A 25931-nucleotide genomic window follows, 5' to 3' on the forward strand; every position below is an offset into this window, starting at 1 on the left:
CTTAGGCAACTGGCGGAAGGGAAGGGAGGCCAAAGCTCCTGATGCAATCCTGAACCTAGAAGGACCCCTTCTAGTCAGAGAGGCTGGAATCCCTGCAACACTGTTGGGCTTGCTTTGAAGCTGTGCTGACCAGGATTGTTACGTGACCCCCAATGAGACTCTCGGGTGGCCCAGGGAGACAACCAGGTCTCGTGACTGGAGAAAGGAGAGGGTAGACAGGAAGCTTCTGCATCAGGATAGGTACCCTTGCTCTCTCAAAGGGAGGGGTCGTTTGCCCAAAGATTTAGACTAAAGTCGTCCTAAATCTGATAAAGAGTGTACGTTACAGAACATCCTGAGAAAATTCGTAAATTAACTCCTTTAATTCCAGTAGGAAACAAGATGGAGGGAAGTCGTGGAGGGGATGGCCACTCGCTCCTCCAACTCATGCCCTGATTCAGACTTCTTCAGAGGTCTCAGCGCCTGCAGGGACGGAGAGAGAAGCAAAGGAGCCCAGGACGCTAGCTTCACCTGGGCAGAGCCCTCCTGGTTCCCACCGAGTGTAGCACCGGAAGCCCTAGGCCAGATTAGGATGATGAGTATTCCCGTTTTCCAGATTTGGAAACCGAGGCCTAGTCTCCTGAGATCATTCAGTTAGTGAACGGCAGAGCTGGCACCAGAACTGGGTGCCCACCCCACAACACTAAGGCTGCTGGCCCAGGATCTGTTCGTATCTTCAGGTTTTTCCTGATGCATGATCGCTGGCTTGACCTCATTTTAAACAAAGAGCTTTTACTGAAAAGAAGCCTTCCCCAGAGGCTCAGCGGGCCCCAGGGGTTATTCAGATGAAGAGTCTACTGAAAATTATCCAGTGCCTACTGAGTATGGACACTGGGTGGGGCATTTTCACAAATATCTCCTATTCACGGGAGTCCAAAGTGGGTGTGGCTGCCTCCATTTCACAGACGGGGACTTGGAGAGGCTGGGGAAACTTACTCAAGGTTGTGCAAGTTAAGTGAGTAAGCCAGAGTTCAGAAACACTTTTCATTTCTCCCTCATACCCACCCAAGTACCTCTGCACCCCAGAAAGCCAGACATTATCTTAAGAAGTACTTTTACTTAAAAAAACTTTTTTTTAAAAGAGCAAAGAGATTTTGGATGCCCAATAAAATCTGAAATCTTATTATGGCCCTCAAGGCTCTGCAGGACCTTTCCAGACGCATCTCTTATCCCTCTTTCCCCGTTCAGGACATTCCGGTAGCTCTGAATTTCTTCCTGTCTTCCCTTAAGTATTTGACATTTGCTATACACCTTCTCCCCAGGACCCCCTTTCCCTTAAATGTTTGTATGGGTGGCTTCTTCTTATAGTTCAGGTATCAATTCACATGATACCTTCTGAAGGCCCCCACCCCCACCCCATCTCCATTGACGCTAGCATCCTGAATTGTCACATAGCATATCGTCCAGGTTTATTTTTTAATATTTTCTTATTATCTGAAGTCATCTTACTAATTTTGCATTTGTTCACTGTGTGCCTCCCTTACTGGATTGTGAGTCCCTTGTCCGTCTTGACACCTGCTTTATTCTGGTGCCTAGAATAGTGCCAGCACACGACAGGTGCCCTGAAAAGATTTGTTGAAAAATAACCGAACTCAATGAGACTTAGGTCCTGCAACAATGTTATTCCTGATCTCCAAACTGACCAGGGCTATTCTTAGCAATGAGAGAATCTTTTCTTTCTTTCTTTTTTTTTTTCTTTCTTAACAAATCTCATTAAAATCATCCTTACCTCCGATGTAGCCAGGGCTTTAAGCAGGTGGTTTAATCAAGGCAAGGAGGTGAAGGTTCGGGGCAGCCAGGATTACCCACAATGCAGTCTTCCGCTGGCCTGGAAGCAGAAGGAATGTGTAAATAGGTGCGGGGCCCTCCGGAAGATCCATCCTGCTTTCTGCAATAATGTAAAAAGAAAACTTTCAAATACCACAATTTGCAAATGAAGACCTTTAAAATAATGGGACGGCAGCTCTGGAATGGGATTATTAGGATAATGCGATGTTTAAGTGGGCGCTTTCCCTCTCAAGGACCTGCCTGAATTCTGCTGAGCTCATTCCACGAGAGACCTCAGAGAGATCAGTTATGACTTTTATTAAAGTCAAACCAATACCTGTATTCGCAGCCGCCTGGAGGAAATTTCTTTCTGTAACTCTGATTGAAGTTTAATGGGAACTACACAAAGAAAATTTACTTAACCTCCTCACCCATCTCTTCTACGGTGGAAGTCTGTTCATCACGTGCTCTGCTCCCGGGAGACACTATCCAAGATAGCACTTCTCAATTTCATAATATTTTTCAGAGTAAAAGAGGGAAGACAGATGCAGACCCCAAATACGCCAGAATACCATGTAGCCGATGTCTGATTTCACTTGTACAGGAACAATGCAGGTGTTCTCTCGAGGGCTTGCGCATTCGTATTTTACAGATTACAAAATAAAAGGCCTATGAACCACTAAGAAATTATGTTACATGCATGTGAAAGTGTATGGCTACAGAGCTCCGGATTGGTTCATACTGCTGGTTGACCTCAGCTCCAAGCACTAAGGCAAGACAGGCACCTGCTCTTACACAGGAAATAAAACCTGTGAATGGCACCTCTCATTCCAAAGAGACCTAGACATCTTATTATTAACATCTGCCATGTCTGTAGCATTTTATAGATGGAAAGTACTGAAAATCTCACATTTTCTTACAAAACTGTCACACATACAAAACATAGGTTTAAGTTTGTACAAAATGTTCAATTTGTATAAAATATTAAAGAGTTAATTATCTAGGTAAATATCACCTAAGTCAAGGGATAGGATGTTTCAAGCACCCAAAGCCCGCTGCGAACCCATTCCTGGTCGCTCTCGCTTCTTGCTTCGGACTTTTACTGTAATTGCTTGTTTGCTTTATTTGACCGTATTCCTAGAGACAATATAGTTTAGTTTTATAATATAGTTATAGTTCAGTTTAGTTTTACCAATTCAAACATCATACAAGATACACTCCTTTGTGTCTGGCTACCTAAAAAAAAATTTTTTTTAGTGTTTATTTTTGAGAGACAGAGAGAGAGAAAGAGCCAGAGTGTGAGCAGGAGAGGGGCAGAGAGAGAGAGGGAGACACAGAATCTGAAGCAGGCTCCAGGCTCTGAGCCCTCAGCACAGAGCCCAACTTGGAATTCGAACCCACAAACCACGAGATCATGACCTGAGCTGAAGTCGGTCACTTAACCCCTGAGCCACCCAGGCACCCCTGGCTACTTTTGCTTAACATTTTGTTCTTAAGACTTATTCATGAATCTTAAAAGAATGTTCTTCTGTGTCTACAGAGATCATTTGATTTGCTGTTCAGTGTTTGCTGATACATATACCACAGTTTAGTTTTTGAGTTTCCTGTCAATGGACATTTGGGTTTGGATTGTTTCCAGTTTGGGGCTATCACAAACGATAGGCAATAACATTCTTGTGCCTACATTTTGGTGCACATATGCATGAGTTTCTCTAGCAGGCATGTCAAACTATGATGCTTGGGCTAGTGCTGGCCCATCACCTGTTTTTATAAAGTTTTATTGGACTACAGCCATACCCACTTGTTCACAAAACAAAAGTGTCTATGGTTTTCATGCTCTGAATGCAGAATCCAGTAGTCACAGCAGAGACCACAGACAGGGTCTGCAGAGCTGATGTTATTTACTATCTGGCCCTTTTCAGAAAAAAGTTTATGGACTCCTGCTCTAAGGCACAGGCTTATGAAGAAATTGTACGGTGATAGGGTTTGCTCACTTTCAACCGTATTAGATACTGCCAGGGTTTTTTTTTTCCCCAGCACATTTCTTTTTACAATTTTTGGTATTTTATTATGAAAATAATATTTCAAAGTTTAATATTGCATATTCAAGACACAGTATTACTGTACAGCTTCAGGGTTTTCTCAAAAAGGATGAAAAAGTACTAATTATTCCAACTACACCCCATGCTAAATTTCAAACATGGCTGAACATTTAATGAAAAATAAGGCTTATTTATGTAGCCATTTATGGCCCACCAGTTGTTTCATATCCTGTAATAGAAAGTCCTCATCATCTGATCTGTTTGGTGGGATTGCCAATCCCTTGCTATTTTAGTGTACTTTCTGTATTTCAGATGGCTGCCGTTACAATTTTGTCCTATCGTTGAGGGACCTATATAAACTTATTTACAATGATGCAAATCGTTTGACCCAGTGGCCATTCAGTCTGAAGATGCACAAGTTTTCAGTTATAAAGGATTAAAGGAATGCCATGTGTTTTTAGAAGTTGAGTCAATGAGCCTCCTTTATTCACTGATCTTTTTCTCACCATCTTCAAAAATTTCTTCTCCATCATTAACTGATGCTTCTTGCCTCTGCTGGCATTCCAACACCAGACCGTCCCGTCACTTTCTACTTTGGTGAATTCCACCCCATCCATCTCTTCTCCTATGCACCAGTGAGGGAAGGTCTGGTGACCATTATGGAAAACTGCTCCCATATGAGTGTTTTATTTCTTTTACATTTATTTATTTTTGAGAGACAGAGAGAGACAGAGCACAAGTGGGGGAGGGGCAGAGAGAGAGAAGGAGACACAGAATCTGAAGCAGTTTCCAGGCTCCTAGCTGTCAGCACAGAGCCCGATGCGGAGCTCGAACTCACAAACCGTGAGATCATGACCTGAGCTGAAGTCGGATGTTCAACCGACTGAGCCACCCAGGCGCCCCTCCCATATGAGTTTTAAAAGTCATGAATAGTGGGGCTGTTGCCCATAAGCATGGAAGCCAGCTTGAGGCTCTGAGAAGGGACTTCTCGCCGGATCCCCTGGGGGCCCTGAAGAGTGCCCCACACAGCCACCTTGATGCTGTTGGCTAGCCACTCCACAAAGTATCTCTGTTCTTGTTCTAGGTGGTCAGCATCTGCTCTCCCACCTCTTCTCTGGACATGGGGCCCCGACCTTGACCTGGGGATGGAGGTGGGGTATTTGTTCTGTAAGAGATGAATGTTCTCACTATCGGTCTCCTGGGAAGGAAGTGAGGTGGACCTCAGAATAGGGGAAAGGAGGATCTTACAGTCTTTCCAGGGCCTGCCATCCATGGAGAGGGACATGATCAACAGGGCCTTCCCTCTGGCCCAGCAACATGGCAGTACTTCTGGAGAGAGAAGCAAAGGTGGCCAGTGGATGACCTCAGTGGAGAGCGCACACAATTGAAGGATCATAGGAAGAGCTCTAGCTGATATCCAGTTCTGATTTTCTTCTATTAACCTTGCCATCCACTCCCACCCACCCCTTTACTGGGCAGACTGTTCTTTGGGGGAATGAATGGAGGGTTTTGTATCCAGGCTTGGGGCAAAGCAGTAAAGGACAACTCAGAGCAGCATAGAGAAAGAGCTATAGAATAGCAAAAGACCTGAAAGAAACCTTCAGTAATAGGTAGCAATCACTACTATGATTGAAATATGTTTAAAAGGTAACTATTTAAAGGGAAAAAATAATGCATTGTGAGGTGTGGTGTAGAAGCTGGATCTTTGAGTAGCGCCAAAGCTGGGAGGGGAGATTGTAGAAGTGTGTGGTAAGGTTCCTATACTATATGTACAGCAGTATCCCTGTTGAAGGTTGAATGCCATAAGTTGAACACGTATACCACAAACTCCAAAGCAACTACTAATATAGCATAAAAAGAGCTACAGCTGATAAGCCAACAAGAGATCAAGAGAATCATAAAAACATACCCAATTAATTCAGAAGAAAGCAGGGAACAAGGAACAGCTGAGACAAATAGAAAGCAAATAGATGGTAGATTTAAACCCAATCATGTAAATAAAAACAACAAACTCATACATGGTCTATATAATCCAATTAAAAGGCATCGGTTGCCAGATTAGATTATAAGACAACATATACTCTGCCTATAAAAAATCCATTTTATTTATAAAGACACAAGTGGGTTAAAAGTAAAAGGACAGAAAAAGATACACCATGCTAACAGAAATCAAAAGGAAGTTGGAGCGCCTATGTTAACATCAAAGTACATTTCAGAGTAAGAAATATTACCAGAAATAACGAGTATTATTTCATAATCATGAAAGGGGCAATTTACCAAGAAGACATAACCCTCCTAAATGTTTACACATATGATAACAGAGCAACAAAACATACAAAGTGAAAACTGATAGAATTTAAAGGAGAAAGAGACAAAGCCACAATGATAGTCAAAGATTTCAATATTCCTCTCTCAAAAGTTGTTAGAACAATAGGCAGAAAATCAACAAGAATATAGGAGGCTTGGGATTCTCTCTCCCCCTCTCTCTCTGCCCCTCCCCCAGGTGTGCTCTCTCTCTCTCTCTCTTTGTCTCTCAAAATAAATAAATACACTTAAAAAAATTATATAGAAAGCTTGAACAGCACCATCAACCAATTTACTGATACTTATAGGACATTCCACCCAATAACAGAAGAATGTACTACATGGAACATTCACCACAAGAGACCATATTCTGGGCCACAAAGTCTCAATACTTTCAAAGGAGTCATGTCTTCAAAATATAGTTTCAGACCACAGCCAGCAACAGAAAGATATATGGAAAATCTCTAAATATTTAGAAGTTAACACGATTTCAATAACCTATATCTCACAGAAAAAAAAAAAAAAAACCAACACACAAAAAAGGAAGTTAGAAAGTATTGTGAACTGAATGTAAGTGAAAAAAATACCATATCCCAATTATGGGATGCAGCTAAAGCTTGAGGGAAATGTGTAACATTAAACTCCTATATTAAAAAGAGGAATGGTCTCAAAGCAATGGCCTCAGCTTCCACCTTAAGAAACTAGATAAAACAGAGTAAATGAAACCCAAAGGAAGCAGAAGAAAAGAAATAATAAAAATCAGGGTGGAACTCAATGAAACAGAAAGCAAAGAGCCATGGAGAATAACAATGAAACCAAGAGGTGGTTCTTGGAGATCTTAAAATGGCTAAATCTCTAGCCAGACTGATCAGAGAGAGACAGGTGGGGTGGGGGAGACACACCTTCATTCATTACTAGGAACATGCAAATTTAACTTACAATAAGATATGCTATAGATCTATTGGACTGTCTACAAAGAATAACCAGGGGCCTTTGGGTGGCTCAGTCAGTTAAGCATCCGGCTCTTGATCTCATCTCAGGTCTTGATCTCAGGGTCGTGAGTTCAAGCCCCACATTGAGCTCTGCACTGGGCATGAGGCCTCCTTAAAAAATGAATAAATTTAAAAAAAATAAAAGAACAACCATACCAAGTATTGGCAAAGTGGTGGCACAAGTGAACCTCATATACTGCTGCGGGGAGTGCAAAATGGTTGAACCCGTTTGAAGACAGTTGGCAATTTCTTAAAAGGGTAAACATTCACCTACCATATAATCTGGCCATTCCATTTGTAGACACTAAGTAGAAATGAAAGCTTTTGTCCATGCAAAGAATCATGTATAAATGTTCACAGCACCTTTATTTGTAATAGCCAAAAATTACGTAGACATAGTACATAGTACAAAAATTACGTAGGTGAATGCACAAATTATTGTATAGTCATGGAGCAGAATACAGTTAACAACAAAGAGTAAAATATTTTCTTTTAATTTTTTTAATGTGTATTTATTTTTGGGAGAGAGAGAGAGAGGGAGAGAGAATGAAAGGGGGAGGGGCAGAAAGAGAGAGAGAGACACAGAATCAGAAGCAGGCTCCAGGCTCTGAGCTGTCAGCACAGAGCCCAATGCGGGGCTTGAACCTACAAACCGTAAGATCATGACCTGAGCTGAAGTCAGATGCTTAACTGACTGAGCCACCTAGGAGCCCCCACAGAGTAAAATATTGATACATGCAAGAATATAAATGTAAGATCTTAAAATAAGTTTATTGAATGAAAGAATACAGGCAAAAAAAATGAGTATATATGATATCATTTCATTTATATAAAAGTCGATAAGTGAAAACTAAATTATAGTGCCAGAAAGCAGAACAGTGGTTGCTTGGGCAAGGAGAGACAGAAAAATGGGTTATAGAGAGGAACAGGGAAACTTTGAGGGGTGGCAGATATGTTCATTTTCTGGATTGTGGTGATAATTGCACAGGTGTATACATGGGGCAAAACTTATGAAATTATATATTATAAACATGTCGCATTTATTGTATGTCAGCTGTACCTCAATAAAGCTGCTAAATGCTTGAAACTATCTGAAAAGATCAAGATTTGAAGAACCAAAGGTAAGCTAATATATATATCATAAGAATCAGTGAACCAGAAGACAGAACTGAAGATATTGTCTGGACTGCAGCAGGACTAGTCAATGGAAGAACTAGATTAAAAGATAGACTATATGAAAGAAAATTTAGATGAAATGAGTATATTCTTTGAAACCATAGCTTATCAAGAAGCTGAAAGCCCAAATAGTCCCATAATTATTAAATAACGTTGAGCAGTTAAAAGTCTTCCCATAAAGAAAACCACAGATCTGGGAGGTTTTACCAGTGAGTTCTATCAAACATTCAAATGAAGAAATTTTTCAATCTTACATAAACATTCCAAAGCACCAAAAATGGAAGCAGTTTCTGTCTGCTCTATGAAGTTACCATCATCATGAAAGCCACATTGGACACAGACAGCGTGAGAAAGTAAATTACAGATCACTCTCACTCATGAACCACAGGTGCAAAAATCTTTTTAAAAATGTTTATTTATTTTTGAGAGAGAGAATGAGAGAGAGAGAGAGTGGGGGGGGGCGGTGAGAGGGAAAGAGAAGGAGGAGGGGCAGAGAGAGAGTGAGAGAGAGAGAATCCCAAGCAGACTCCACACTGCCAACATAGAGCCCAGTGTGGGGTTTGAACTCACGAAATGTGAGATCATGACCTGAGCCAAAACCAAAGTTGGATGCCCAATGGACTGAGTCATCCAGCTGCTACCACAGATGCAAAATCCTTAAAGCATCAGCCAGTGGCATTCAGCAATGTGTCTAAATGATAATACATTTGACCAAATTGGGTTGATTCCAGGAATTCAAGGTTAGTTTAACAGGAGGAAATTCACAACATTAACACAAAAAGGACTTGAGTAGCTAGGAAAATCCTTTTTTTGTCTTCCTGCGATTTCTTCCTCTGGCTATCATGTGATATGTGGACATATGTGCTGAACCATGAGGTGGCCTTGAGAGGAAAGCCATCCTCTGAGGTTTGCAAAGCAGAAAGATAGGAACTTGAATCCCTGATGACACCAAGGAGCCACCATACCAGCCTTGAACTACTAACCTTCTGACTTCTATGTGAAAGTGAAATAAAGTCCTATCTTGCTTAAAGCATTGTCATGATTTTAAATATATATCTATTACATCAGCAGAAGTGAATCCTAATGAATTCTGACATGGATTAGTCGAGGGGAGAGGTATCCAGAAAGCTTCATAGAGAGTATAATATTTGAGTTGGGACTTGAAAAGTAAGTAAAATCTTACTAGGTAGAAAAGATTAGAAACAAGAAAGGCATTCTAGACACAATAATAACGGTGTGGAAGGGTACAAGGAGTGAAAAAGCATGGTTTGCTTAGAAAATAGCAAGATGAGTGTAACTTGTGTATTTCTTGAATATTCTGTTTGAGACTTAGGCCTGGGTTAGGCCTGGGGCTGAACTGGGCTGGAGGAGAGAAGGGTCACTTTGAAGCTCCATTACATGCAAACGAGCACCTCTGGGGGAAGGCAGTGACCTTTCGAAGGAGCTGTGTGAGTAAACACATATTAGCCAGGCAGGACACAACTCAATGAGGGGCAGTGAGTCCTTGACTCGCAAGAAGGTGATTTGAGCTCAAGTCTTTGCCTCTAGCGCAGAGAATGTGCTTCAGACAAAAGTGACCACATAGTTTTTTTCCCTGGTGGCTCTGCACAGGTGGTCCTGCCTAAACTCCCTGCCTAAGCTCCCTGCCTCTTCCATCAGTTGAGTGCAGTCCCCAAACAATACAATTCCTAAGAAAGGAAGTCTCTGCAGAGGAATAGGCACAGAGGCTTTAGAGGAAGTCAGACCCTATAGTATATATAATAGCACAATGCCATACACCTTCCAGTTTTCCTGAGTTGGTAGTGGCATAATTATTAATAGTACCTTTTTTAATCTCAAAAGTATCCTCCTGTGTATAAAAAGCATTATGATCACCCTACTCACTTGTGTAAGGACTTCACAGTTTATAAAGGAACTGTTATGCCTTTGTTATTGCTTTCGGTCATTTGGAGAAAAAACCAAATCATTACCATTCTTCTTCTTCCAAAGGAATTTGGGGATCGGAGAGACACTTTTGGGGATGTATTAACTGATCCTATTGTTTCAGGCAGAGACACTCAGGAGGGAGGGAACTGCTTCTATAAGACCAGTGTTAATTTTGTAAAGAATAGGGTGGAAGTTGCAACAGGAGGAATATGCACTTCTCAGATGAGACTAGGCTGTGTGGTCTTTGAAGAAAAGTGGGACTTGCAACATGAAGAGCCTTTGGTGACTCAAAATAAAAGTAGCCACTAAAAATGGAATCGGGGCTGTCACATCCCTTTCCCCTGTGCTTCCCCATCAACCATACAATCAGAGGACGGGAGCCCCAGTCCCTCCAGTGGTGCCGGAGGGAACCTGAACTGGGGATGCCTCTCCCTCGGACTCTCCCCCCAGCAGTGGCTAAAGTTTGAGGGGTCTCGGTCTGCAAGGCACAAATGGTCTAGGGATTATTACCCCGTTTTCCAGTTGGAGACATTGACACTGAGAAGCTAAGTTGACTTGCTTGAATTACAGAGTCTACAAATGGCAGAAGCAGAGCTTAAATCTAGGAGATTCCTTGATGAAGAAATAGCATGGCTAACGGCGTTCCAAGTTCCCCAGAGAAAACCCATGGCCTGGGATGTGGCAAGAGGAAGTGGGAATTTTAGCCTAAAGATGAAGGACCCTTGCAGGCACAGGATATGATCTCTGTCATCAAAGCCCTGATAGGCTGCCACATGGGAAAGAAATTACCCTATATAGGTTGGATCCAGAGAGTGAGGCAAGGACTAATGAAGGAAAGATAAAAGGAAGCAGATGCCAGTTCAACATAAAGAGAAGGAAACTAACATTTCCTGAATATCTATCTATGCCAGGCGTTTTACATGCACACTCTTGTTTAATTCACACACAGAGGAAAACAACCTGCAAAGTAGATATTATCCTCATTTAAAAAATGAGGAACCAGGAGACTTCCAAGTTAGGGTAATGGTAGGGTAGCTTGTATTGTACTAATTATCTTACTGATATGAATTATAAACCCTGGACAAAATAGAAAGAAAGTTAACTGTTTAAAGGTACTGGAAAATGACAAAAGTCAGGCAGATACTAGAGGGAATTTGACTTTTGAAAGAAGAGAACCACACTGGGTAATACCCATTTATCCAGCTTTTCATGTGAAGGCAGTCCCCAGTCTATGTGGTGTGCTGGAGCACTTCCAAGAGAGCTGTTGTAGAAAGTTGCCATCATATTGGCTTGAAGAGTCAGAGGATGAACAATGGGCCTGCCAGAAATTGCTATTGGAAATTGAAGGGGGTGGGGATCCCAGAAAGAAAGGAGACCTCCAACTGCATATACATGCCATTCTAATCCTTGGCTGATACCTAGATCCTGAATGTGGGGAAAACAATAGCTGGACATTTCTGGGGGGGGGGGGCAAAAAAGGACTGAGCAGAGGATTTGGAAACTGCCTACCATGGATGCAGAGTTTAAAGTTTGAGTGCTACCAAAAGAGAGGGCCTCAGTAAGTACCTCACACCTTCCACCGAAACCACAGAAGGACCACATCCTAGGATGAAATTCCACATCCCAGGATTAAGGCACTCATCCCAGGACTAAGGAAAAAGCCAAACAGAGTCTCTTCAAAGGCTAAAACTAAGCTCTACGAAGCCCAAGGGAATCCAGTGTTAATTTACCTGCTCATTGGAACAAAATCCAATACTCTTCAGAGAAAGATAACCGAATGCAGAGTTCTCCATGCATAATTAAATTTTGAAGAAAATTGTTGGTCATGTGAAGAAACAGACAAATGTAACCCAGTGAAGAGAAAAATCAGTTGATAAAAACAAAGCGACAAAGGAGGCTGATACTGAAATCAGCCAAGGAGAACATTAAAATACCTATGAGAGATACGATAAGCAATCTTTAAGAAAAGGTGTATTAATGTGTGAAGAGACGGGGCATTTGAGAACTATGAATACTGTAAAAAAAAAAAAAAAAAAAAAAAGAACCAAAAGGAAATTCTAGAATTTAAAAATACTGTCTAAAAAGTATTTATTAGTGGGGCGCCTGGGTGGCGCAGTCGGTTAAGCGTCCGACTTCAGCCAGGTCACGATCTCGCGGTCCGTGAGTTCGAGCCCCGCGTCAGGCTCTGGGCTGATGGCTCGGAGCCTGGAGCCTGTTTCCGATTCTGTGTCTCCCTCTCTCTCTGCCCCTCCCCCGTTCATGCTCTGTCTCTCTCTGTCCCAAATATAAATAAAAAACGTTGAAAAAAAAAATTAAAAAAAAAAAAGTATTTATTAGAAAATATCATAGTAGATTGGATAAAGAAGAAGATGGAATCAGTGAACTAGAAAGTACTTCAATAGAAATCATCCAAACTGAAGCAGACAGGGTGAACAGGTTGAAAAACAGTGAACAGAGACTCATTGGTTTGTGACATGGGCATCAAGTGGGTAGGCAAATGAGCAACCTGCTATCTCAGAAGGAGAGGAGGGAGGGAATAGGGCAGAACAAATATTTGAAGAAATATTGGTCAAATGTTTTCCAAATCTGATCAGAAAAGAAACCCACAGATCCAGAACTTTCATCACCTCTCAAGCAAAATAAATACAAAGAAATCGTATACTGGCACATCAAAGTTAAATACCTGAAAAACACAAATAGAAAAGCCTTAAAAGCAGCCAGAAGTAGCTGATGTCTCATCAGAAACAAATGAGGCCGGAAGACACCATTAAAGTGCTAAAAGGAAAACAAAAAACAAAAAACAAAACCCTGCAAACATAAAATTCTAGATCAAGTGAAAATACTCGGCAAAAACAAAGATAAAATAATTTTAGAGAAATAAAAGGCAACATAATATGTCATCAGGAGACCCAGCTACAAGAAATGCTGAAAAAGTTCTTTAAGCTGAAGAAAAATGAGACCATATGGAAATTCAGATCTCTAGGCAAGAATAAAGGCCACTGTAGATGGTAACTATGTGGAAAAATATAAGAGAAAAAATTTTCGTCCTTTGCTTAAATATTGGAAAAATGAATTGACAGGACTTCCGCTTCTGGCCAAGATGGAGTAACAGAGCTGCATTTAACCTCCCACTTGAAACAAAAAACGAACAAAACAGGATAAAATATATGAAACAATGGCTCTGAAGGCATTAGACATTATGCAATGAAGAAAAGAGGTCCCTAAGTGACAGGAAACAAATACATCCCTATTACTGGCCCGGTTTACTGCCTGGAGGAAGTTTCTAGGCAATGACGCAGGAAGGCAGAACCCTGGAAGAGCCTCGCCATGTTCCTGAGTTGAGGAGGCTGAACTGGAGGTCCAGAAAAACAAAGGCATCTAGAAACCTCAATGCAGTGTATTGAAGAGGTGAGCTGTGCACAGGGAGAACTTCAGAAACCTGCAGACATTTGCCTGGAGTGTTCAGTTGAAAACTATCTGAGGCCAAGAAAAGAATTACCAAGAGGTTAGAAGGAGCAGTGCCTGTAACTCACACAGACTGGAAATGGTGCCTGTTCCCAACACTTAGTGAAAATCTTAAGTCATAGACATCAGCTAGAGTACTAAGTAAAGTACTCGGTAGTGGGAGATATTAATTGCAGGCTAAATGCTGCTTGGGTACCACGTAACTGAGCTTAAAGTCAAGAACCAAAAGGATTAAATGGTTTCCAAGTGATCTAACCACATCCTAAAACAAAGCTCAAGACTACCTTCGGAACTACAAAAATACTCAGCATCCAACAAGGTAAAATTCACAATATCTTTGAATCCAGTAAAATAATTGTCAGGCACACAAAGAACCAGGAAAATAAAAGTCACATTAAGGAAGGGGTGCTTGGGTGGCTCAGTCGGTTAAGCGACTGACTCTTGGTTTCGGCTCAGGTCATGATCTCACAGTTCGTGAGTTCGAGCCCTATGTCAGGCTCAGCACTGACGGCACGGAGCCTGCTTGGGATTCTCCCTCTCTGCCCCTACCCTGCTTCTGCTCTCTCTTTCTCAAAATAAGTAAACAGACTTAAAAAAAATTCATAATGAGAAAACAAAATCAATCAAAAATGACTCAGAAATGACATAATTGATAGAATTAGTAGACACACTCATTGACACAGTTATTACGAATGTGTTCTGCTAATCCAAAAATACCCTGAAATAACCGCATTAATCTCCAAGTAAATTTCACCACACACACACACACACACACACACACACACACACACAAACATTATGAGGGGTAAAGATGGTCATTTCATAATGACCAGAGGGTTAATTTTATAAGGATATAAAAATCTGAAATATTTATGCATCTATTATCTTCAAAATGAAGTAAAAACTACAAGGAGAAATAGATAAATTCACAATTATAGTTGGTGATTTCAATTTTTCTTTCTCAATAATTGATAAAACAAGTAGACAAAATATCAGTCAGCATATAGAAGACTTGAACAACACTATCACCAAATTTGACCCATTTAACATTTTTAGAACACTTCATCCAACAACAGCAAAATGCACATTTTTTTTCAAGTACACACAGAACATTTACCAAGATAGAACATAAAATGTCTATGTCTAGGCCATATATTATGTCTCAATACATTAAAAATTGTTCAATTCATACAAAGTATGTTCTGTGACCATAAATGGAATTACGTTAGAAATCAATACCAGAAAGATATCTAGAAAATTCCCCAATATTTGGAAACTATATACCACAGTTCTGAACAACTCAGGTCATAAAAGGAATCAAAAGGTAAATCAGGAAGTATTTTTAATTGAATTAAAATGGAAACACAGGATTTTGAAATAATAGGGAATACAGCCAAAGTAGTGCTTAGAGGAAAATGTATACTCTTATATGAGAAAAGAAGAAAGGTATCAAATCAATGAGTTTAGCTTTTACTCTAAGAAACTATAATTTAAAAAGCAAATCAGACTCTGAGAAGAAAATGGGGAAGTAATAAATATCAGAGTTGGAAAGAATAGAATAGAAAAAAAATAGAACGGTAGAGAAAATCAATGTAACCAAGAGTAGGTTCTTTGAGAACATCACTAAAATTGTGAAACCTCTATGCAGGCTACTCAGGAAAGAGAGAGAGAGAGACAGACAGAGAGAGAGACAGAGAGAGAGAGAGAGAGAAGATACAAATTACCCACACCAGGACGTATAGAGGTGATCACTACACAGTCCACAGATTTTAAAAGTGTAGTAAGGTAATATTGTGAACAACTTTATGCCAGTAAACTCTAGAATTTAGGAAATGGACAAACTTCTTTAATGGCTCAGTCTATCAAAGCTCACTCAAGAAGAAATTGACAATGTTAATTGCCCTGTATTTATTAAAGAAAATGAAATTTTTTATATAATTTATTGTCAAGTTAGTTAACATACAGTGTATACAGTGTGCTCTTGGTTTTGGGGGTAGATTCCTATGATTCATCGCTTACTAAAGAAATTGAATTTTAACTAAGAACCTTCCCACAAAGAAAACTCCTGGTCCACATAACTTCACTGGTTCACTGGTGAATTACAACAAACAATTCAGAAAGAAAAAATACCAATTCTGTATAACCTCTTTCAGAAAGGTAAAGGCATTCCCCACTCATTAGATGAGGCCATTGTTATTCTGATATCAAAACCAGACAGATAGTAAGGAAAGAACACTAGAGACTGATTTCCATCATGAATAGAGATGCAAAAAGTGTTAACCAAAATTTGGCAAATCAAATGCAGCAATATGTAAAAGTGATAATAAATCATAACCAAGTAGAACTTAATCCCTGGAATACAAAATTTAGTTTGACATCAAATCTATACATGTAATTTACCATAACAGACTAAAAACCATATGATTTTCTCAATAGATGCAGAAAAAGCATTTTATAAAATTTGGATCCATTTTAGATTAAAAACGCTCACAGACTAAGAATAAAAGGGAAAGTTCTCAACCTGATGAAGGGCCTCTGAGAATATACAACAGTTAACATCACACTTGATGAAAACTGAAACTTTCTAAGATCATGAAAAAAGCAAGGATGTTCACTCTCACTACCTCTATCCAACATTGCAGTAGAAATACCAGCCAGTACAATTAGGCAAAAAAAGGATATGAAATCATCCGGAATGGAAACGAAGAAGTAAAAATGTTTTTATTCACAGATGACATAATTGCCCTAGAACTAATGAGGTTAGCAGGATTGCAAGATACAATATATTTCCTACCATATAGTTACCCAATATACCATGTGTTGGTATATGATTATACAATATATAATCAATATAATTTAATATATCAGCAACACAAACTTAGAAATTGAAGTTAAAAGTAATAGCATCTACACTGCATCAAAAATAAGAAATAAGGATACATCTGACAGAATACCTATGATCTGTACACTTGAAAATCACAAAACTGTTTTGAGAAAAATTAAAGGAGATATAAATAACTGGAGAGATATGCCATGTTCATGTATTAAAAACTTGATATTATTAGGGGCGCCTGGGTGGCTCAGTCAGTTAAGCCTCTGACTTCAGCTCAGGTCATGGTCTCATGGTTTGTGGATTCTAGCCCCGCATTGGGCTCTGTGCTGACAGCTCAGATCCTGGAGCCTGCTGTGGATTCTGCATCTCCCTCTCTCTCTGCCCTTCCTCCGCTAGTGCTGTGTCTCTCTCTGTCTCTCAAAAATAAAAAAAATGTTAAAAAAAACCCTTGATATTATTAGTATTTAAAATCTCCCCAAATGGGTCTATAGATTCAACTGAATTCTATCAGTCTTTGTTTTTCCTGTGGAAACTGACAGAGTCCATAATTCATATAGAAGCACAAAACACACAGAATAGCCAAAAGAACTTTGAAAATAAACAACAGTATAGAAGGACGGATACTACTTGATTGCAAGACTTATATTATAAAGATACTATAATAAAGATAATATGGTATTTGCTTCAAGATAGATACATAAGTAAATGGGACAGAATGGAGGGTTTCAGAAATAAACCCCCAATTAGCCAATCGATTTTCAACAAAAGGACAAAAGCAATTTGGTGGAGAAAGGTTAGTTAGTCTTTTAACAAATGATGCTTGGGCAATTGGATAGCCATAGGCCAAAATCAATCAATCAATCAATCAATCAATCAATCAATCTTTCAGGAGGTCAAGGTCCAGGACAGACAGTGACATGGCTGTCTAACTGTATTACAAATGTAAGAAACAATCTCACTAAAGTGCTGGGGTTGGGGTTGGGGGCAGGGAGGTTCGGACCTAAGTAACTTTGGAAATGAGCCCGTAGGACTAAAGGTAACACAACCAAACAACCTGTGAATAAGAACTGTGCCCTAGTTGATAAAATTGTTTCCTATGGGGAAGGAGTTCACCATGCTGATAGTACTGAGCATGTCTGTGGGAAGTGAACAATTAGGTGAATGGATGGCGGACGGTAAGTAGGACTCAAGTTTCTCATTGTCAGAGTGAGAGGCTACAAGTAAGCAAAGGGAGGAGGCTAGCATGACCCATGTGGTAACGGATTACAGTAAATCCATTAAGTAATTAATAATTCATTAATAAGTAATTAAGTAAGCGTAAACATGAACTCATGGTTAGCTTAGTAAAGATACAAATGCTCATATACAGAAGGACTCAGCAGCAGCAATGAGCGTATCTAATACCCCGGTTTTTACTTTTTAAATTTTTTTAAATGTTTTTTTGCACTGTTGGTGGGAATGCAAATTGGTGCAGCCGCTCTGGAAAGCAGTGTGGAGGTTCCTCAGAAAATTAAAAATAGACCTACCCTATGACCCAGCAATAGCACTGCTAGGAATTTATCCAAGGGATACAGGAGTACTGATGCATTGGGGCACTTGTACCCCAATGTTTATAGCAGCACTCTCAACAATAGCCAAATTATGGAAAGAGCCTAAATGTCCATCAACTGATGAATGGATAAAAAAAATTGTGGTTTATATACACAATGGAGTACTACATGGCAATGAGAAAGAATGAAATATGACCTTTTGTAGCAACGTGGATGGAACTGGAGAGTGTTATGCTAAGTGAAATAAGCCATACAGAGAAAGACAGATACCATATGGTTTCACTCTTATGTGGATCCTAAGAAACTTAACAGAAACCCATGGGGGAAGGGAAGGAAAAAAAAAAAAAAAAAAAGAGGTTAGAGTGGGAGAGAGCCAAAACATAAGAGACTGTTAAAAACTGAGAACAAACTGAGGGTTGTTGGGGGGTGGGAGGGAGGGAAGGGTGGGTGATGGGCATTGAGGAGGGCACCTTTTGGGATGAGCACTGGGTGTTGTATGGAAACCAATTTGACAATAAATTTCATATATTAAAAAAAATAATAAATAAATGTTTTTTAAATTTATTTTTGAGACACAGAGAGACAGAGCATGAGCAGGGGAGGGGCAGAGAGAGAGGGAGACACAGAATCCAAAGCAGGCTCCAGGCTCCGAGCCGTCAGCACAGAGCCTGACGCGGAGCTCGACCCATGAATTGTGAGATCATGACCTGAGCTGAAGTCGGATGCTTAACCGACTGAGCCACCCAGGTGCCCCAAGGTTTTTACTTTTTAGTATCACTCTCCAGTAAAAGCAACAAGGGCTCTTTGGAGAAATGGTTGTTAGGACCAGAGCAGAATATATGTAAGATGGTCCTGGAGTATCTTATAGTGTCACAAAGGAAGAGAGAGCTCAAAAAAGCAAAAGCAAAAACACAGTGGTGGGATATGTCAAAGCCACAAGGGAGTTCCCAGTGCCCAAAACTAGAGTTATGCGAACCACAAGATAAATAAAGTAGTATTGGATTATGACCCAAAGTGTAAAGTAAATATCCATGAGTCCATACAGACATAAATAAATGGTTGAATAAATTGATAAATGGAGCAGAAGAAACAACTCTCCCATGCAGAAGAATTCCAAATGAATTGTGCGGAGACTTGGTCCTCAAGGAGCTGGAGCATGACCCCCCCCCCCCCCCAGATAAGGCCCTGGGGAGGGGATGACAGGGTTTGGGCTTTAACCTCAAATAATTGGGAGTAGGAGACCCACCTCCCATCCTTGTTAGCTGTGTGATCCCAGCCATTACCCTTCCTAAACCTCAGGTTTTTTATTTGCACAATGGGGATAACAGTATCACTTAGCTACCTGTCAAGAGTCTCTACGAAGGCCGAATGTCTATACAGCTCTCAGAATAGTACTTGGGACACGTACTCTATAAATTATAGTCCTATATATTTTTAAGGTAATGTGTCAGTCTGTTCCAGCTGCTATAACAAGAAACCACAGACGTCGTGGCTTGAAACAACAGAAACTTATTTTCTCACTCTTCTGAAGGCTGCAAAGTACAAAATCATGGTCCAGGAGGGTTCAGTTTCTGGTAAACGTGTTCTTCCTTCCTTGCTGCTGCTTTGTCCTCACATGGCTTTTCCTCAGTCTGTGCATGGGGCAGGGAGAAGCCTGGGACAGAGATCTCTTTCTTTTCTTTATCAGGCCACCAATCCTATCGGATTCTAAGGCCCCACCCTTCTAACCTCAATTTACTCTGAACTACTCCCTAAAGGCCCTGTCTCCAAATACAGTCACATTGGGGGTTAGGGCTTTAATTTAGGAATTTTAAGGCTGGGGACACAATTCAGGCCATAGTAGGTAGTATGAAATACAGAATAAGACAACTCGAATTCTTATTCTGGATTCACCGTTTGCTAGCCGTGCTGGGGAAACCTCTCAAGTTCCTCGGGGTTTTTTTTTTTTTTTTCCACTTAAGAAAATTAAGGTATTATTTTTATCCAATAAAATTCACACATTTAAAAATATCGTTAAGTGAGCTTTTTTTAAGCAAAAAAAAAAAAAAGGTTTTCATTTTAGAACAGTTTTGGATTTACAGAAAAATGGCAAAGATAGTACAGAGAGTTCCCATATACTCAGCACCCAGTTTCCCCTATTATTAACATCTTAAATTAGTATATTACATTTGTTACCGTTAATAAAGGCATGCTGACATACCACTAGTTAAAGTTCATACTTTATGCGGATTTCCTTGGCTTGTTACACGATATCCTTTTTCTGTTCCAGGATCCCATCCAGGACACCACATTACATTAGTCATCCTTAGGCTCCTCTTGGCTATAACTGTTGCTCAGACTTTCCCTGTTTTTGATGATCTTGACAGTTTTGGGGGGGGGGGGTACCAGTTGGGTATTTTATACGATATCCCTCACTGGGATTTTTCTACTGTTTTTCTCATAATGCCATTCATAATTATGAGTTTTAGGGCTGAAGACCACAGAAGAAAAGAGCCATTTTCACCACACCATGTCAAGGGTGCATCCTATCAACATGATTTACCACTGATGCTGTTGACCTTGATCGCATGGCTCAGGCTGCTTTGGTCGGTTTCTCCACTTAAAGTTACTCTCCCCTCCCCCTTTCCATACCACATTCTTTGGAAGGAAGCCACTATGCACAACCCATGCTTTAGAGGCTCTACCTCCTTGAGAAAGAAAGGTGGATGTAAATTATTTGGAATTCTGCATGTGGGATTTGTCTCTTCTTCCCTGTTTGTTTACTCATTCAATATTTGCTTATAGCAGTATGGACTAACAGAAATATATTTTATTTGCGGGGGGGGGGTGATAATCCAATATTATTGTAATGTACTCTGTTGCTCTAGTTGTCCCAGCTTTGGCCATTGGGAGCTCATTCAGATTGGCTCCTGTGTCCTTTTGACATGGTCTTATCATTTTTCTTACCTTCTGTTTGTCTCTGCCTCTCTCCATTTTAGATATTATTCACTTGCTGTTACTATAAGGTGCCCCAGGCTCATCTTGCATTTTCCTGTCCCAGCTCTAGAATCAGCCATTTCTCTAAGAAGCCCTAGTTGGTTGTCTTTAATGGAGAATGGTATTTAGAAACCAAGATCCGGGCACTAGACATGATTTTTGCTATTGGAGCATCACTACATCAAGGCTTAAAGTAAGTGGTGAGAAAAGGCAGTGCATTTTGAGTTGAGGCCTGGAGGATAAGAAGGAATAGCTACTTTAGACCTAGCAGAGAGTTCTAGGCAGAAGAATTGCTAGGAAAAAGCATATAAGAAACAAGCTTGACTCATCCGAGGGATAAAAAGAGAGCCAGAGAGGCTGGAGCAGATTGGAAGAAGAGAGTGATGCCAGGTGAAGGTGGGGGATGACCAGAGCATCGTGGGGATTGCAAACTAGAGAAGGCATCTGGACTTTACTCACAGGGAAATGGAAGCCACTGAATGTTTTTAAACAGGGTTGACGCCAGTTGATATAGATAGGATGCTACTGCCTGGGTTCAACTGACCAGCTTGGAGGAATCTAGGTGAAAGATGAAGGTGACGAAGGCCTGAACCAGGCCCAAAGCATTTGACTAGCAAAGGCTTTATCCTGCTGTGCCGAGACCAGCAGTTGGACAGATCCATGGGGTGCTAGATTTCAGGGTGGGCCCTGGGGTGCACAAGCTTATAAAATAAGGCAGTTTCCTGCTCTAAAATCTATGAGTAGAACAAACCCATATCCCCTGTTGATATGTGGGAACTGGAGTCCCAGGGAAGTCTTCAAATTTCTAAGTTACCAAACACACTACCCACACTTGATGCTGCTGCCCAATCCTAAAGGATTGTGCTTGGCCAAGGTCACCCCTGGGTATGGTCCCTCAGCCTCTCAGCATTGTGCAGCCAAGCATGTCAGCTCTGCCCCAACAAACCCACAGTGCTTGCTGGCCCAGAATATCCCACCCCATGCACATGCTATCTCCCATCTCCTTCCTCTCAGCCCATCCATATCCATAGGTCTGTTCCATCTTTGAAGACCTGCCTTACACTTACCTCCGGGAAGACTTTACCAGTGGACCCAGCTGTCTCTGTGGTGCAAGTCCGATCCAGGTTGGGTGGCTTCTGCTCCGCAAGAGGTACTCAGGACTTCCCTTCCATATCAAATAGAAAAGGCAGACCTGTTTAAGTGTAGCATTAAGGACATCCTCCACACCCTCCCCTAGGTGGGAACCAGAGCCAAGAAGATGACTCAGAGGAAACCAAGGATGATACAGGTTGATCAGGTTGACCCTAGTTGATATAGAATCATACAGACCAGACCTAACTGACCAGCCTAAGGAGTCAAAGGTATTCTCCCAGAAAAATTAGATATTGTTTCAGAAAAAAAATGCTATTGTGTTTATGGTAAAGTGGAATATTTTGAAACTGAGATTGCATTTCTCCATGCTTTCTTGTACCCACTACTGTTTCCCCACCATCAATGCATCTGCCTCCGGAGAATATAGCTAAGAACAGGGTCCCATTTCTTATCTTGGGAGCCTCTAAGTAGATATTTGTAAAACTACCGTGAAAGAAAGTGTTAAAAATGAAGGTTTTCAGTCTAAAAGCTAGCTTTGGAGAAACAAAGGTGACTATAGATTTATTTGCTTACTTTGTTTTTATTCTCAAAGTTTGGTTTTGAATGGCAGAAAACATAAATTAGATTTAAGCACCAAACCATACAGTAGGGGAGACTAGATGGTGATATAAGTACAACTTCCTTCCCAAAATAGATAGATCAGATGAGAAGATGGAGAACGTGAGGGCGTTTATCTGGAGCTTAGAGGCTGGTCCCTGAGAAGGGCCAAGCCCTTCTACCTATTTGAGTTGAGTCCTTTGTAGGAGTGGATGTGCGGCTGGAATGAGAGGAGCCTGATAGAAAAGTCAGACTAACGGGGTGGGAGTGAGGGAGAAGGGGGGGTGGAGTCTCAGAGAAGAGGGAGATGATGCCCTGGCTTCTTGAGGAGTCAGCAAGATTCTTAGGGGGACTCTGGTCCAATATGACCTGGGAGGGGGAATAGCAGTGGCTGATTGAAGTTTCTAGGTAAATGGGCTCCTGGTCTAAATCACAGAGTACCATGCTTTCCAGCATGGTGAGAGTAACTCACACAGAAGTTTCTATGGTCCCTTCCTTTGGCAGATCCAAAGGAAGCAAGAATAGAGGGAAAAGTGATCTGGGTGACTCTGATGGCCTGAAGCCCTCATTAGTTGTAGGATGGAGTGGGGTGTGTGTTGGGTTAAAAGCTGACATCAGAGAGCAGGAGGGAAGAAGAGAGGAACCCCCTCCCAGTAGGGTCAGCAAGTCAGAGGAAAGCTCATAGCTCAACCACCATCTGACTATACTCACATCACCATCTCTCCACTCCATCTCCCTAACCAAGATGACTGGAGAAGAGAGAAGAGGAAAAGGACCTTAAGTCCACTATATTTAAATCTGGAAGTGACATGGTTTACCTTGAGTTGGGAATATTTGGCTTTCTAGCACTCAGAGGAAAGAGTGAATGTGAGTTAAAACCAGCTGTAATATTATTGTTGTTGTTGTTATTGTCGTTATACATATATGGCACTTACTTCATGCCGGACACTGTTCTAGACACTTTACACACATCTTCCTAATACGTGCGTGAGACTGGGCACATTTTGGCACACTCGAGTGTTACAACCATTATTTGCGGCACTCTAATGTTTAATGGATGGCTATTGTATTTTATTTATTACGTTTCTCTTTAGACATGAAGAAATAACGCTTTTGAAATAAGAATTAAGAAATAAGAGACTTTCCCTAGACCATACAATTGGCAAGTGTAATACCTGGGTTTGAACCCAGAACTTCAGTCACCTAGTCTGAGTTCTTTTCACTGTACATTGGTGTTTAGTATATACATATATAAATATATACATAGTTTTTTCTATTTATTTATCTTAAGGCTTATTTATTTTGAGAGAGAGTGTGTGTAAGCAAGCACGAATGGGGGAGGGGCAGGGAGAGAGGGAGGAAGAGAATCTCAAGCAGGCTCTGACAGCATAAAGCCTGACATGGGGCTTGAACTCACAAACCGTGAGATCATGACCTGAGCCGAAGCCAACAGTTGGCCGCTTCACTGACTGAGCCACCCAGATGTCCTTATATATTTTTTTAAATAATTGAATTTATCATCTTATGCTGGAGAAGAGAAGGGGACCTAGGACTGGCATTTGGAGTGATTTCACACTTTGAGTCTGATTAAAGGAAATAAGAAAGCAAAGGAGACTGTGAAGGCGTGTTGAGTGAAGGAGGAGGAAAAATGGGGGAGTATAATATCACAGTCCTCTAGAGAAGAGAGTGTTCTTAAAAAGACACGGTGATCCCAGGAAAAATGGGCACAAGCAGTGCCCAGATCTTGGTTTCTAAATATCAGTCTCCACTAGAAGGAATGTGGCTGATAGCAGGGCTGGAGCAGGGCGACTACAAGGTGAGCCTGGAACTTCTTGTGCCAAAGAGCCAAGAGGTGCTCCACTAACAAACTGAGGGGGGCACTATGGACATAAGCAAAGACCACCCAAATGAGAACAAGCAAAGTCTAGTTATTCAGAACTTACGATAGCATGGAACTTGGCCATCCCGCATTTTGGTAGAGACTCAAAGGCAGGAGGAAGAGTGGGAAAGCTTCATAGTCAAGAAGCTTCCGTATGCCCTGATTGATGGCTGTTGGCATGTGGGGAGTCGTAGGGGGGGTAGATAGAAACAGGGCATCTTACGTAATTGGTTAGGGGGCATATTTGGTTCTCTGGTTGCTCCTAAATTGGGACAAAATTTAGGGAGACTGGCAGTTATTAGTCAAGTCTTGGCCATTTGGGGCTGATCGTTACAGAGGATAAAGACGGATTTCCTGTGTCAGTTGCTACATATAGAGTCTGACTTTTTAAGGATCTGAGTTATAGAGATAGAGATAATGGATTGACTTTCTGGACTAGTTGCTACAGATCATGGGTCAGAGTTCTATTTTCATGTAAGTTCTGGCCATTGTTTGTTTGTATGTTCAGTCTCTCAGTAGGTCGAAAGAGACACAGGTGCCAACCTAAGACAGCTCCCACTGGCCACTTTAAGGATAATTTAAACATTAAAGTGATTAATAACAGTAATGGATTATAACTCATTGAATGAAAAAAGCCAATAAATTCATAGATACAAAAAAAGCAACCAAAAATAAATAAACTGGTCAGGGGGTGGGGCGGGTAGAGAGGAGGAAAAAGTTTTCCTCACAGTAGAATGCCAACTACAAAGTATAGAGGGGATGATAGAACAGGAAATTCAACATTTTGCAATAATTCGTTCAGGTAAAAATTGTTAATGGATCTAAAAATCTTTCACTGGGGGTCCAGATCAGAGTACCTCACCACAGACCATCTATTAAATACAAAAGGAAACAAATCCCTTTACGGTGGCGGGGGAGGGGGGGGCGGGCTGCAGGGTTCCACCTTAACCGAGTGATCAAAGTGAACATCACCAATGGTGGGTCCAGATGAAGAACGTATGGTTGTTCATCACAGGGTTTGAAAATTTCCAAAATAAAAACTTAAAAGTATGCAAAAAAAAAAAAAAAAAAAAAAAAAAAAAAGGAGGGGAGGAAGGTGGTGGTCAACTGTGCTGAATATTGCTGCCAGGTCACATAAGATAAGATCCAAGAAAAAAATTAAGCCAGTCTGACCTGGATTTAGTCCTGGAACCAAGTAAAATACTTTGCTTCTGAGTAGTTCACTCCCTCCATGGGCTCTGGATTCAGAGTCAATTTTGTGTCCAAAGCTCATATGATATCCTCCACTGCTGA

General features: G+C 40.9%; 1 long non-coding RNA gene across 1 annotated transcript; it reads right to left on the reverse strand.

Moving 5' to 3' along the window:
• Positions 1–343: 343 nt before the first annotated feature.
• Positions 344–25931, reverse strand: LOC122241196. The gene is made up of 4 exons (XR_006221226.1): positions 25812–25931; positions 22138–22235; positions 1769–1927; positions 344–462 (listed from the first exon to the last, which is right to left on the reverse strand). It is a non-coding gene; the product is annotated as an uncharacterized LOC122241196 (long non-coding RNA).

This window comes from Panthera tigris, chromosome C1 (genome assembly GCF_018350195.1).
Source record: "Panthera tigris isolate Pti1 chromosome C1, P.tigris_Pti1_mat1.1, whole genome shotgun sequence".
NCBI lineage: Eukaryota > Metazoa > Chordata > Mammalia > Carnivora > Felidae > Panthera > Panthera tigris.